The sequence below is a fragment of the Phaenicophaeus curvirostris genome, chromosome 18 (assembly GCF_032191515.1).
Source record: "Phaenicophaeus curvirostris isolate KB17595 chromosome 18, BPBGC_Pcur_1.0, whole genome shotgun sequence".
Classification (NCBI taxonomy): Eukaryota; Metazoa; Chordata; class Aves; order Cuculiformes; family Cuculidae; genus Phaenicophaeus; species Phaenicophaeus curvirostris.
The window spans coordinates 11,893,899-11,910,025 of NC_091409.1; the positions used below are offsets into that span (position 1 = coordinate 11,893,899).

The 16,127-nt window shown below is 46.2% G+C and overlaps 1 protein-coding gene across 1 annotated transcript in view; it reads right to left on the bottom strand.

The window, feature by feature from the left end:
* PPP1R16B (protein phosphatase 1 regulatory subunit 16B) overlaps positions 1 to 1,119 on the bottom strand; it is a 64,161-nt gene extending 63,042 nt beyond the window's left edge. Inside the window, exon 1 of the mRNA XM_069872109.1 lies at positions 1,038 to 1,119. The gene's annotated coding sequence lies outside the window, so the exon portion shown is untranslated. The remainder of the gene's footprint in view (positions 1 to 1,037) is intronic.
* Positions 1,120 to 16,127: the final 15,008 nt, after the last annotated feature.

A 16,127-nucleotide genomic window follows, 5' to 3' on the forward strand; every position in this document is an offset into this window, starting at 1 on the left:
CATACGGACTCCCTGAGCTGTGCACATACAGACTCGCACACCCACAGACACATGTACCTACAGATACACAGACACATGGACTCATGGATGTACAGACTCCTAGACTCACGGACTTGCAGACTCACACACCCACAGACACACAGACACACGGACTTAGGGGCACATGGACTCACAGACACTCATGGACACACAGGCTCATGGACACACGGATACACTGATGCACAGACTCACACATACACAGATACAGGGAGTCATGGACACACAGACTCACAGACACCCGGAGAGACAGACACACAGACTCACAGACACCCGGACAGACAGACACTCACGGACTCACAGACTCACACATACACAGACACACAGAGTCACGGACACACGGACTCACAGACACCCATGGACTCACAGACTCACGCATACACAGACACACAGACTCATGGAGTCATGGACACACAGACACACGGATAGACAGACACACAGACTCACAGACACATGGACTCACAGACACCCATGGACTCACAGACTCACGCGTACACAGATACACAGACACACAGAGTCATGGACACACGGACTCACAGACACACGGATAGAGGGACACTCACGGACTCACAGACACTCACGGACGGACACATGGATACACAGACACACAGACTCACGGACACGGGCACCCAGGGATACACGGACTCACAGATACACAGACACACAGACACACGGATTCACAGATACAGGGTCACACAGACACAGAAACCCACAGACACACAGACTCACAGACACATGGGCTTGGGGGCACATGGACTCACAGACACTCATGGACACACAGGCTCACGGACACAGGCACCCATGGACACACGGATACACTGACACACAGACACACGGAGTCACGGACACACGGACACACAGACACGCAGACTCACGGACACGGGCACCCGGGGATACACGGACTCACAGATACACGGACTCACGGCCGCGAGCACCCGCGGACTCACTCGTGGACTCATCCACGGGCACATACGGCCCCGCACGGTGCCCCCCGGACTCACGGCCACTGACGGGCGCCCCCGGCCCCGGCTCGGTCGGCCCCGAGGCGCCGCGGCTCCCGGCGCATCCCGCACTCTCGCCGCGCGGGCCCCGCCCCGGGGAGGCGCCGCGGGGGGAGGGGCGGAGCGGCGGGCCTGGGCGGGGGGGGGGGGGGGGAGCGGGGTAAGAGGGGGGAGGGGAACGTCATGAAATAAATCATGAAAAAAATAAAGAATCATGGAATGGCTTGGGTGGGAAGGGGCCTCAAAGCCCAGGCAGCTCCACTCCCCCCGCCACGGGCGCGGACACCGCCCTCTGGACCTGGTTGCTCCAAGCCCCATCCAGCCCTGAGCCCCTCCAGGGACGGGGCACCAGCAGCCGCGAGAACGCTGGGGAGGGGCTGGTCACCAAGGCTTGGAGTGATAGGACTGGGGGCAATGGGTATAAACTGGAGAGGGGCAGATTTAGGCTAGACATGAGGAAGAATTTCTTCACCATGAGGATAGGGAGGCCCTGGCCCAGGTTGCCCAGGGAAGCTGTGGCTGCCCCATCCCTGGAGGGGTTCAGGGCCAGGTTGGATGGGCCTTGAGCCCCTGATCCAGTGGGAGGTGTCCCTGACCATGACAGAGGATTGGAACTAGATGATCTTTAAGGTCGCTTCCAACCCAAACTGTTCTATGACTCTATGACTTCTCTGAGGAACTTATGCCAATGCCTCCCCACTCTCCGAGTAAAGAATTTCTTCCTGATGTTTAATCTAAATATTCCCCCTTCCGACTTTAAGTCATCCCCCCTCATCCTATCACTACATGCCCTTGTAAAAAGCCCTCCCCAGGTTTATTGTAGCTTCTCTTCAGGTACTGGAAGCTGCTCCAAGGTCTCCCCACAGCCTTCTCTTCTCCAGGCTGAACAACCTCACCTCTCTCAGCCTGTCCTCATAAGCAGAGGTGCTCCAGCCCTCCAATCATCTTCATATCCCTCCTCTGGACCCGTTCCAGCATCTCCATATCATTCTTATATTGGGGATCTTCAAGTTTTAGTGCAGGGTTGCAGCCCCGCCTCAGCCTTCCTGAGGCTGCAGAGTGTGGCTGTAGATAAGAATCGCCCTGACTTCTGGCTGGGTACAAGACGTGGGATGCTGCTGCCTGTGCTGGAGCTGGAAAGTCTGGGGAGGATATCCGGGTCAAAAAACATTTTGCCCTTTTTTCAGTGTAAATAGCGGAGCCCGGCAGCAGGTTCCTGTTTGCATCAGAGCAAATCAATGCGAGGGATGGAGCCCCAGAGCATTTTTTAGGAGAAACTGAAAGCCACCCCCAATGCAATGCAACATTCATATCGGGCTTTTAAAGCATTGTGACTGATGCCGAAAGCAAACGCCATTCCTAAAGTATGCCTCATGCCCATTTTACAGACGGACAAAGGGAGGCAGATAAGTCTCTGCCCAGAGTCAAAGCCAGTCATCAGAGCTGGGAGAGAATCCAAGAAGTCTCCTGGGCCAGGGAGTGGCACCTGGGAGCCCACACTCACCTTCGCATGGGCTGGGAGCAGAGCAGAGATGATTCCTCATGCTGCTGTCAGATGTTGTGTCTGGGATTGGTTGCCTTTTCCGGGGAGAAATAGGTTTCAGAAAGTTTGGAAGATTAATCACCATCTGCCCTGTGTCTCCTTGGGAAAGGGCCCCAGCCCAGCCCTAACAGATCAATGAGGAGACAGCTCTGACCATCGAGCTGTGGGGTTTCATTGAAACTTCCAAGTTCAACAAATGCTTTCTGGTTTGAAATCTGACTTGCTCCTTTGAACAGGATGATGTCTGTTTATGGGTAATAAACCTAGATCTTTGCAGTTGTAGATAAGCATGAGAGAGCATCTTCAGCGTGAAAGTCTGATTAAGGTGGGAGTTTACTGGGACGAGTACCAAGGAGCCCTGTCCAGAATTCACATAGTACTGCTGCAACACGGCAGAACCATGGTTTAAGAGTCACCAAAGGACACATGGAGATGCACCTTCACTGTACAAGCTTGTCTTATTGGTGCATTTGTACGTCGAAAAAGCTGGAAAACAAACCTGGTAAGAAGAAAGTACATCCACGTCCTCCCCCTCACGGGATCCACAGAGGTGTAGGTGCAGGATGGGAGGAATCAGGAAATTTTTAGCTGTCTTTACAGTTAGTTACGGCTCTAGGACTAGATTTAGATCCTCACTAGCTCCAGACCCTGGCAGCCCTGGGCTTTGCAGGGTGGAGGAAGCTTTCCAAAGCACAAGTCTGGCAGCCAAAGCCTTAGCCCTTGGCACTGGAGAGCTGAGCAACTTTGGCCCAGTCTCTGAAGTCCATAATTCAGTTGTCTGTTTATTTAAAATATGTTGTAAGCACAGCTGCATTCTGAAGCACGTATGGTAATGATGAGGGGAGTCACATAAATAAAGTGGCTCCATGCCAGACCAGTGAGTCAGCGTAAAAAGCTGAAACGCATCTTAACAGCTTGAAAAAAAAAGACAACTCATTTTCTGTTCAAATTTGGATATGAGCATTGCAATTGGGGAGATAAGGCCAGCTACCACGTCAGCAGGCTCTTGCAATGCCCAGAGCCCAGGAATGAAGAAGGTGGAGATCTTCAGGGCAGAGGGAGGGGTGAGCACGTCAGAGAGAGCCCGCAGGCATCTGCATCATCCTCCTCTTTGCCAGCAAAGCAAAGCTCTTGATTTGGTTGCCAATATGAAGGTTTGAAGCTATAATAGTAATAAAATTTGTTTGTTTTCTAATACAGTCAAAATTCACTACATCAAGTTTTCTTTTTTGTACAAATTAAAAATATAATGAAAATTTAGAGTTAAAAAAAAGCCAGCTATATCAAAAGTGAAGGTTCTTTAAAAGCACATCCAGCATTTTCAAAGACCCAGTTTCTAGCATCTCCACCCTCATGCAGTGTTCAATCCAATTTCACAGCTAGTTTTGGTCCCTTGCGTTATTTTCTTGAGCAAGTTCACTATACGCTGGAAAGAACTCACCCAGGTCTAAGAACAGGCTTTTTCTTTCGTGCTTTTACAATATGTGCCTTACTCAGTGGTTGGATCAGATTCCAGAAACCAATTGTGTCTTCTGGATTAAAAAAATAGGTAGGAAGTGGTAATGATTGAAGGACACTGAGCAGATCCCATAATTTGGATGCAGAGAAGGAGCTGCCAGGCTTGGGCTGTGCTGGCAGCTTAAAAATGTGGAAGTGTAAAAAAAAAAAATAGTCCTTGTTCTGCAGGCGTACAGAGCACGTGTTCTTGCGATTGCTGCTTCATCGTACGCTCGCATGGTGACAGCTTGTCAAAACAGAAACTGGCTGAGCGTAGGTAGGCTGCAGCGGGAGCCGAGTGCCGTAGGAGGAGCTGGCAGCTCCACGCACGAGCTGAAGGTGCTGGCCCATTTTCACTCTCTCCTCTTCAATTTACGCTTCCATCTCTACAGTTTTAATTCCTCAGGAAATTTTCCTTCTTGTGATCTTTCAAGGTCTCCTGATGTATTTGCTGATAGCAAGCAAGTAGACAATGACCATACTTAAACCTGCTGTGAATGAGCACGAGGCTCTGCAAAGCAGAGGAGCAAGCGATGCTCCGGTGTCGCAGCACTGCTGGGCAATGCTCATGGGCCACATCTGGCAGCCCAATAAGGGCTGAGAAGAAGAAACGACCCATGAAACAAGAAGTAAAGGTAGAAGTTAGTCATGGTCAGTGAACATGGGCTGCTTTGAGCACTGGGGCTCGCCCAGCACAAGAGGTAAAGCCAGCTGGGCAGGGGAGGCATGGAGAGCAGTGGGAGGATGAAGGAAGATGAGAGTGGGAGAGATGGAGATGGGGAAACAGTAGCAAATGAGTAATTTTGCAGTCTTAACATTAAGGACAAGAGGTCTCAAACAGAGGTAAAAAGAGGAAATTAATGTCCCAGTGCAGGGAGAATAAGGAGGTAGTGGAAGGGAAGGATCAACTCAGCTATAGAGTGAAGGTTGTATAGAAGGAAGCAATGAGTGACAAGAAAAGGAAGCAACGCACAAATCAGGGTGTTGCCTGTGGTGAAACACTATTTTTGAAGGAAAGGTTCATAAAAAGGAAAAAAAACCCAAAACAAAAAAACAACATGCAAACAGATTCAAGGGCTTGGAAAGTGCTGAAGTCATGGAAAGGCTCTCAAATGCCCTACAGAAGGGCACATGGAATAACCACAGACCGACAGAAACAGGAAAATTAGGGGAAGGAAATCAGTGAAAGAAGGAACAAGAGGACACAGAGGGAGAGCTGGAAGTGGCAGCAGAAATGTGGGACTAAAAGATAAAGACATAGAAGGTTAGGTCTGGGACAGTTGTGCTAATTTCAGTAAAAGGTCATGAGAGGAAATCAAAGATTAGATGAGGAGTAAACCAGGAGGCAAAAAGAAAGGGTGCGTAGATCTGTCTCCAAGGTAGTATCCCAGAATGAACAACTGCTGTAACAAGAGAAGTCAGAAGTAACTCATCTTTCATTCTTGAGCATCAAATCAGTAAAAAACAGCTTTGTGAAGGCTGGCAGGAGAGCCCCTGACCTTGGGGATCATTTCTATACCTGTATCTGGAAGGCCTACACCAAACTGGGCATGATCCAAAACTGGTAGAATGACTTCCAAACAATCCAGTAAGTTCTCAAAGTGCATCCTTAACGGTACAGAAAAATTAAGACTTGAGATGGCACAAATGCCAATTTGTACCTTGTAAATATACCAAAAGAAGAAAAAAACTTGTCCTTATAAAAGGCTGGCACTCATTCCTCCTCTTCCTGTAGGCACAAAAGCCAACTCCCTGCAAACAAAACGTTCAGAATCAGGTCCAGCAGCAGCACTGACTCAAAGCAATGCTGCAGTGCTGGCATCCAGGACTTTCCCAGAAGGGTCATTTGCAAACACAAAAGCCGGGAGCAGTTTTGGAGAGTAAACCTCTCCAAACCCATGAAGAGCCAGGACCAGGTTGACCTGTGGAAGATTTCATGCCTTGACAGGAAAGAAATACTACAGAGTGGTGGCAAAGATCCACGGCTTGCAAGATTACGAGTTAAAATCCCTGTGGTTAGGAGCTGGCTGCCTGCCCAGTGCCGAGTATGAAACCATGTTCCCGTTATTAACAGCATGCTCCTTCTTGTCCTCTCCCTTCGCCTGAAGGAATGGGCACCTCTCAGCCCCACCTTATCACCAATGCCTGTACCGAGCACTTTCATTAGAAATATAGCAGTGCCCTAGTACCAGAGGAGCATGCCCACAGTGTCACTCGAGTGTTGGGCATGAAATCCCATGGGAGCTTCCTTTTGGGCAGAGGGGTAATGGAAGGGGAAATTTGCTTGGGCAAATTTCATCCTCACAACTCCACACAGACGGCATCGTGACAAGCCAGAATTATGGTGCAGGAGAGCAGAATCCACTGGAGCAGCAGCAGACCTTCAGTAACAGCGGCTTTAATCTCACAAATAATCCCTACATCTTTTCTAATGCCTAAAGTCCCCTTCCATTCTCCCTCCTGCTGAAGCAGAGCAGAGAAACATGTGGAGTAGGTGCTACCACCAGCAGTTTTGGGGAGACGACCACCTAGGCAGCACAGCATTTCTTTCTGCTTATGGTGTGTGGGCTGGAATCCTTTTACTGTATCACAACTCTGCATCTTGTTTCTTTCCTCCAGTCCTCAGACTGCAGTTAATACCCAGTACTTACCTTCTTCACAGCAGGCTGGGAAGATTAATTAGAAAGATTGTCTCAAGGTACAAACTTTGCATCTGGCTGAAAATTTTGAAGGTCAGAAATAAGCTGGTTTAACTCAACATCTCTGTGTTTGTGAGAAGCTTTGAGGCAAAGATGTTTTAATGGCTGGATACAACTTACAGCCTAAACAGAAAAGCAGAGGACGCTTCTTGTTCTGCACAAGCTCCTGGTACTGATATACTAGCAATGGATGCTGTCTTAATGGAGTTTAAAAGTGACAGCAACTCACAAGGAAGGAAGCTTCTTAAAGCATCTTCCAACTTCGAATCAGAAGGAAGGCTCTTGGCTACCTAAAACCAAGCATTTCTGGACAGCCCTACACTCAGTGCTGAAAGCTTTCAGGAAGAAAGGATCACATTAGGCAAAGCACAATGCTCCTAAAACATCTCGTTGCTGGGCTTTACAGAAGGATGGTTTTAGATAAAACAATGCTATTTTATTTGCAGCCACGTTGACTCCCTTCCCTTGACTGAAATAAGCCATCACTCCTGACAGTGTCCTTAAACTGCTCAGTTTCTGGCCTTGAAGAAATCATCCAGTCTGCAATTCACTTATGGAACAGGAGTGATCCTTCACCTCTGTGTCACATAGATAGAAGTTTGGAAGATAATTGCTATGCTCTTGCTCTCCAGCCTGCAGTGCAGCCTGGGGGCTACACCCAGAGAGAGCAGAGACTTGAACAGAAATCCAGAGAGGAGCTGGGCTAGCAAGATTGGTATGTCAGCAAAATGGGATCTACACCATCCTAGGAAGCACCTGCAGCACAACATGTTTCACTAACTTCTAGCTTCTTTCATCCATTAAAGTCCATACCCGCAGATATACCCTTAGATCACAGGACTATAACAGCATTATTAGGTCTGGTGATAAATACAGAGAGCAGCACTAATTTTGAAAGCAAATGTCAATTTTGCAGAGGATTGTGGTGCTTGGAGGGAAGGTCAGAGTGCTACCAGAGAAGAAACATGACATTTTCTACCCAGCTACCACATACTGGTCTTATTAAAGGGCCTTCCACCTTCAAGTGGACACCCGTTGATTGGCAATTAATTCAAGTATCTCCTGTGCACAGCACTTGAAACTCGTCAGTGCTTTGTCATCATCTGTGAGCTTTCTCCTGGGTTTAAGCAAATATTGTATGATAAGCCGGTTTACACTCAGCGTACAGAACATTTAGCCATAAAATCCTCTGTGGCATTCAGGTATTTGACAAGCTGAAGCATTTTAAAGGTGTGCCTGGCATTTCTGTTTAGATCTACAACAGTTTGATGTATTTTTAATCCAAATCTCACAGAGAATCTTGGCCTCAGAACCTTTTGGAATAGAAAAACTGCAAACAGGTTTCCTGAATGATAATTTTAAGCCCTTGGATTGGGCTGGCACTTGCATCACATGAACCAGCCATGCAATGTCTTGAAGCCAGCTCGGTTCCCCAGCTCTGCTGCCTAAGGTGATTAATCTCCGGTTTTCCAGATAAGTTTATTCACGGGGAATTTCTCTCCATCCATTCCTCTGGCTCTGGTGCTTTCACTTATGCTCCTCTCCTGAGAGTGACCCCACACTCCTGGTTTCCTGGACCAGCATCCCAAAGAGCAGCCCATGGATGGCCAACACCATCAGCCTTGACTGGGAGCAAGTCCTCACATCAGTGTACCAGACAGCCGTACCTGGCCGGTCTAACTTCAGAGATGCTCCAAGTTCATCAGGTCTTGACCATCTGTGAAGCAAAAGAGCACAAGGGGACTTTTAATGCTGGAGCTGCTCCTCAGCGCCCTGGGGAGCACACGTGCCCATCTCGCTAGGAAACGGAGATCCTGACAGTTCATGCATCTTTAATGATGCTGCTCAGCAGAGTACACATTTGATAGCCAAAGGCATAAAAGCCTCACCAGCAGCAGGAGTGTTAGAAGCCTTTGTCCATCTTTCAGGGCCATATCTAGTTTCTACAGCTAATGGAAGTTCCCCCTGTTAGTTTTAGCAGGACTGACTCAGGCCCTGAGTGGCTACATGCAAGAAAAACTGCAGCTTGGACATACACCTGTGATAATCAGGGAGCAGGTAATAAGGATTTAAACACAGATATTCCATCTTTAGAATTTTCTCCTCCATAAGGATGGCTTTACTGGTCAGGAGCTCTGATAGAGATGTTACTGCGTAGAACAAGAGACTGTTGTGACAGCACTTGGATAACCAGGGTTGTGTTCTCGGTGGTATCAGAGTCCAACTTGTCATGTATGTCCAGGATTTCCAAGTGAGGGTACGCCTTTGTGCTCTTTAAATCCATAAATGAACATTTAATTAAACAGAAATTAAGAGCAGTGAAAACTTAAGCAACACCAACAGACACATCACGAGGTACCTGATGTGCTCAGCCCTTTATCAAGGTCACTTGACGTTAGAAATACAGACTCAAGGTTAAGGTAGCAAGCCTTAATTGTATGTCCAGTATTACACAACACTAAAAGTAACACTGGGATTTCTTTCTCCGCCTGAGGCTACTGGAGCCTGGTTTAATGGTGTATCAAGACAAACTAACGGAGCAGGAAAACATATGCAGAACAAACACCTGTGTCAACAGTCATTGGAGCACACAAGTCATTCCTGCTATAAACTTGGGGGTCATTTTGCAGCCTCCCAGACTTTTCTTGCTTTTCTTGAGCTTTTAGCAAAGCAGATGCATGTTTATCCTTCCTCAGTGCATTCAGCAGTGAGTCCGGGCATGGCTCTGCATCTACGGCAGGTCAAGATTTTTCTAGTTACTTTCATATGTATCCCAGTTAACTAGCTTTGTTAATGTTATAGCATAAATAAAAGAGCATCTTTCCATTGAGATCCTAATGAGTAAACAGGAACCAAGACAACAGCAGTGACAAGAAAAGTACTGGTGACAACTATGCTACAGTATTTACAATGAGAAAAATTGTTTCTAATCAATATCAGTTGGAAGTTTCTCACTCTGAGAGCTCAGGTGCTTACTAAGCATCTGGTTCCCAGTTGTATCAGCTAGGCTGACAACAGACATTACTCTCATAAACAGTTTGTCTTTCTAATATGTTTTAACACAAGGATGAACTTATAGGAAAAACACATACTACAAAACAAGGAACAAAGAGCAAGATGATGGCTGTTTCATGGCTGAGCATTGTCCACGTACTCTTCCATTTCTTAAGAAATGAAACTTAATTCCTAGTTTCAATTAGATTTGCTGTCTGATCAGGGCTTCATTTTGAGTTTTTATAAATGTCCCATGTCCCATCTTCCCTGCAGGTCACTACAGCTTCTTGTGAATAATACCAGAGTTTAACCAGGTAGTTGTTCAGCTGTTGTAAAGTTAACTCTGGATGAAAACTCACACAACTAGGGGTGAAGTTATCAAAACCAAGCCTTTGCCACTTCATTACATAAAAAATCGCAACATAAACACTTAATGCAGCTCAAAAGCATTGACTCATCAGCAAGGACACAGAGAGCTACTACACTGCTGGAGTTCCCAGGAAAGCAGAAGTGCAGAAGGGAACGTGGCATCATAGAAATATAAAAGGGTATTAGGTAGAGTCGTTACAAAGCATGTGAAACAATTCTAAATTTTGATAACTGCTTAGCATTTAATTTCTCTCTTTTTGCTTATAATTCCACCCACAGGTGAAGGAATAAAGCCCTGAATTTTGAAGCAAGTCCTCTCTTGAACTCTCAGCACAGAATCCCAGCAGTTGATGGTGTAATGAGTCAGTGCTGGTTACCAGCAGGGCTTGAACTGGGGACTTGCAGCCCTAAACGTCCCACGGGGAAGGGTTCAGCTTGCAGCAGTACTCAGTTGCAAGCCAAAGTAAACTACTCTACCTTAAAGCCACTCATTTTCTAAGGGTCTTTGAGAAGGATTATTCTGGAGAAGGAAAGAAGTGGGAATTTGTGAGGTTTAATCTGAGTGGTCTTAATTTCTTAAGGACTTACTATATTTTCATACTCATGTGAGACATACAACTCTGCAGATTCTCTACTTAGAGTTTAGGAGGAATTTGGGACTGCTGTCTGCCTGGTTGGCTTACAACAGGCTGGAGAGTTGACAAGGAGCTCCTCTGTTTGATGAGAAGATGCAGTATCCACGTTAAGTTATTCCCAAGGGGCACTTGGCAGTGGTTAAAGTGGGAAACTGCTGGTCTGCCCTGTGCCGACAGACCTCCATATCCAGGTTTGTCAGCTTGGAATAAAAGCTATCAAAAAACAGTCACCAAAGCCTTCAGGTGTGGCAGATTAAACTATGCAGCTGCTCCTTAGAAGCCCTTACTCAGCATTTCAGGACACTAAATAATATATAACAGAAAATGTTATAGCTAAGCTTCTTTGTTAAGCTCTTAAATTTTCTTGGTGAGGGTATTTTAGAGGTATATGGAGGGGGAGGCATCAGTGAAGTCCCCAGAAATACAGATTTATATCCTGTGAGTCTCACAGCTGTGGTGAGTATTCTCAGTAAAAAATATTTTCTTGACTGTGCCTTAAATCATGCTCCAAGTAATAATAACAGCACCCTGATGGTAAAATATTGGGACCTTGTATCAAGGAGATACTCTTATTCCTGACCACAAAGCAGTGAAAAAAAGTTAAATCTGAAATAAAGCAGGAAGAAGTAAGGCTTCCAAAACCAATGAATATAGCCACTGAAGCCTTGTCTTGTTATCAGACTGAGCACTTATAAATCCCCTAGCAATGCTCAGCCCTGAAATATGCAACTCTGCTGAGGCAAAACCTTGTCTTGTGCTCTGTGCAATGGGTTTTAAGTCCTCAGTCAGGGGTGTGTGTGTGGATACATACATACATACATACATATATATAAAAACATACATAATATGTACATATAAACATACACATACCCACAGAGTGTAACAGAAGTTTCAGGTTTGACTTTTTTAAAGAGAAAGTCACAGTTTGCAGCTCTCATGAATGCACACATACTGAGACTCTTTGACAATCGTGCTCCCGGGCAAAGCCCTGGAAGCCACCTCACAGTTCATCCCAAAGCCAGGGAGATGTTGCACTGCTGCTTAGGAGTGAGAGGACTGCAGGTTGAGATGTGCTATTGTCAATTAAATGGTGTAGGCGGGGTTATAGAAAAATCCTCTCCTGCTTCTTTTTACTAATTCAAGCAGGCAGCTCTTGTTTCATTTCTTAGGGCAAGAATTGGAATTAATGGGTTGCTATAAATTCCTCAGTACTGGAAAGCCGATGGTTTCGCTGTCTCTGCTTGACAGAGGCACGAAGCAGTTTTGGAAGAGGAATATCAATGCAGTTTCCTGTGGCTATTGCACATATGAGGCAAGTGGCACTATGGTCTGGGGTAGAGCTTAGTTGGAAGATGCAATTTAAAGGTAACCAAGAGCTCTTGAACTAACGAGTCAGTAAGAGACAGACAAGAGACCTGCCCCTGCCTGGAGGGGCTGCAGAAACATCACAGTGAATCGGCAGAAATCCCAGATGAAGTCACATTTGTGGGGTGGACCTGGCTCACCCCAGCCTTGCCCTGGGTCACAACCTCCTTTGTCCTCTGACCATCTCAGCCAGATACTACAGGAAACGTCTGTTTGCTGTGAATTTAAAAATAACCAAAAAGACTCCTATTCAAGGCTCTAAGTGCTCCAGCATTGCACACAACGTAAGTCTCAGCAGCATTAATACCTGAGGAACTTGGCCAGCACCCTTTCCACTTCTTTTCCACAGAGGGAATCATTCACTTCCTCTCCTTAAAGTCCAACCAATTGATGCCTTCCATGATGCACCAAGAAGGCCACTAAATCAGATTTGTCAGTGTCATCAAAACCGCCCATGATCAGACACATCAGTTTAGATCAAACCAGCATCCAGTGTCCCTCCTTCACGCGCATTTGTAGAAGACAACAACCCCTTTTCTTCTGCAGCAATGGCTGCTGCCAGGCTGTGGCTCAGCAGCCCCAGCAGAACTGGCAGGACCATAAAGGAAAGCGCTCAGGTTGCTGGCAGAGCTGACTAAACTTGTTCAACCTGAATACTCCGTTTCAACCGAAGACTTAAGGTACCCACACCACCACCAGCAGACAGGTCCCTGACCTCCTAGCATTGCTTGGCACCAAGCCTGTGAGAAATGGGTACTGGCTTCAGCAGCACTGCTACAGCTGTTGTGATAGTGACATCAATTTTCTACGGGGCCACCAGGCTGTTGTCCACACTGTAACAGATATGTCAAAGCAAGAGAACAAAGCAAAGCAAAGCAGCGTTCTGTTTTGTTTGGGGTTTTTTCTCTTCAATTTTATTACCCTTTACCACCTTCAGTGCTCAGCCTGGGCATGCACAGCTATGGCAATAGTGCGGGAGAGGTTCTGTGAATTGAGATCAGCAGACTCAGGTGCAGGAGAAGCAAAGCATCATGCAGGAGTCTCCATACTATAAATTACTTTCAGGAGAGCATGGGAAACAACCAGTTGTTCAAACGTTGGTGATCCCTGGTGAGATGCTCTTCACTTGGGAGCTCTTCTTTGAGGAGCTATAGTAGAAAACCCTGTCTAACAGTGACCATTAAGTCTTCTCTAAATTCAAGGGTTACAAAAACAGTGGCTTAGATCTTGGTCTGCATCTTTCTTTCCTGTTGTTTTCTGTCTGGAAACATGTGTCTTCTACCTAGAGTGAACCTCCTTTAAGGAGGGATGAAGGAGTCTGTGACCATTGCACTCAGCAGGAGACAGAGGCTAGAAACACATGCCCAGCTACAGCACCATTTGAATCCCACCTTCAGCAGCCACTCATCGCACAGGATTTAAGCCAGGCAGGGATTTGAGCCCAGGGTTTAACAGGAGACAGAGCACTCTTTGCGAGGACCTGGGGTGGGGTGTCCCTGGGGTTAGCTTGGTACAGAAGGAAAGGCAATAGGGGAGCAGTACCTGTTTTGCATGAGGCAGCCCATTTCCTACCTCTCCATCAGCAAATGCAAATCAACAGACCCATAACTTCAAAAAATCTAATAGTTGAGAATAGACCCCCTGTGAGATAAAGCTGTGATTCTCAGTTTGCCTCCCCGCACATTAATTTTCCCCCACGCCCCATCCCCCTGAGCTCTCCTCCTGCTTACCCACACCCCACCACTAAGCACAGCACTGAGAAATCAAAGTAATCAAATACCCAGGTGGGTAGAATCACTTTTATTCTGCAAAGATTAGAAATACTCCAATCAACCATGCCATGTCATTACTGCAGTGATGTTACAGAGCAAAGTGGAGGTGTGAATAGTTCATACTGCTTTATTTAGCGGCAGGTGATTAGTTAAGTTGCAGGGATGGGTTCTTTTTTCCCTTCTCCTTTCCCTCTTTTGTGAAAAATTCAATTTGCCTTAAGGCAGCTGATACTGACCTAATCCTCCAGCAGCCCAGACCTGACCTGCTGCAAATTTCCACCTCTATCAAGAGTACAGAACCACATTCCTCTCTCCGACAATACAATGGCCCCTGGATCCACTTACCTTCAGGCCCTGCTTAAAACCTGGGCTGCAAAACACGTTATATAATCATAAATGAAAAGCCAAATCCATGTGAACCAGCAGGTAAAAAATGCTATAATGCGTTTCACTTGTTTGGCAAACCCTAAAACGTGTCATTAAATATTTTCTATAGCTCTTTCTCTAGAGGCTTACAATTTTTCCTTCTCTTCCCTTCCCTGCTAGGGTCTTAAGTCCTTTCTGCTTAGCAAACACTAATTTTCTTTTGTCCTGCTAGTGCTAAAATTGATATTTCTTCATCACTCTCCTTCCCTTCCTGGTACACCTAATTGACCAGGATTGCTAATAATGTCAGCAGAGATCTGGGAGGGCCACTTAATACCAAAGTACTCCTGCAGAATCAGCTCACGGAGCAACTGCAGTCAGAAATAAGCACTTACTTTGTATTTCAGCCCTGCAAAACCAGATAGCTTGAAGTCCACTGTCCTCCTTCTAGATTCAGAAGTTTAAACAAATAATTTGAAGGTCATATACTAGAGTACAAGTTGTTTCCCCACCCTTCTGATGACGCCCTGCTCAGCTGTATTCTCCAGAGGGCAAAACACAAGCCTAACAGTGACCTTTTCCTCTAGAGAAGCGGACAAGTGGGTGTTAGCGTGCAGCTACGTAAAAGAAAATAGCACAAATGTACTTAAGTTGCACCAGAAATTGGGGATGGTGACCAAGAGCTCAGAAGTGAATCAGTGATGCGCAGACAAGGCTACAGCACATCATATCACAGCCTGGATGAAGCAGGAACTCTGCTCCTGCTGAGGTCATTAGTGCTGAATTTCCACCAGGAGAAGATAAATGCTCCCAGACTCGAGGACTTGGCAGCAGAAGATGTACCGTACACAAGATAAAGGGATGAGGTATCATTGCTGGGATTGAGAACCCCATGGGATGTATCAGGGCATTGCAGGGAGAGGCAACAGTGACAGCTGTACGTGGTGCTTCACCCACAGGCAGGATGGCTGGCATGGAGGGTCTCCCTGGTTTGTATAAGTGTAAAATTTTAAAGATGCACCGATGTACCTTTCCAGAGCATCCCTGATTTACCTGGGCACACCAGTGTACTTGATGCTGATGCGCAGGTACTTGCACTGAGGTGGTGCATGTGCACCAGTTACGAAAGGAATATGCTGAAGGGCTGGGCGTGACCACAGGGTCATTTCTACTTCTCTTCAAGACTTCTGGTTCCCAAAGTGGCCAGTAAACGTAGCTTAGGCAAAAATGGGAGAGAGTAGTGAAAAACAGAGCATGTCTTCTGCAGAGCTCTGATAACAGGAGGCTTTTCATTCTATGTATTCCATGAAACAGTAGTGGGAGAAGAAAAAGGGACCACTTGGAAAATCCTGCTGTTCCCCCCGGCACCCTGTCTGCAGCTGGGGAAGGGGGATGCTGCAGACATGAAACAAGGCTCCCTGGGACTCTCTCTCCACATCTCGAGCAAGGCATTTTGCATTTATATCCTTCTTCTCTCCTATCTGATGGCTTAAGCTTCTTTTGCCAAAAGCTGAATTATTTTTAAAACTCTTTCCGTGTAGTCATTTGAGGAAACTCTTTTCTCTGGAGGAATTATTCTATCTTTATGTTTAGTAAAGAAGAAATTAAACATGATCGTATTAATTATGATTCCTCATTTAACATGAAACTGTAATCAAATGGCTTATATGTCTAAACACTTGTGGCAATGATATTAAGAAATTATGACATTAAAGGCTTGCACTTCAGTTCAAAATATTTAAATCCTACATGGCAGAAGAAACCGACCCCACATTTAGGGAACTACAAGCTTTTTATTTTCAAGTAGAAACATGAAGGACCAAAATATTTCAAAACATATATCTTTTCCC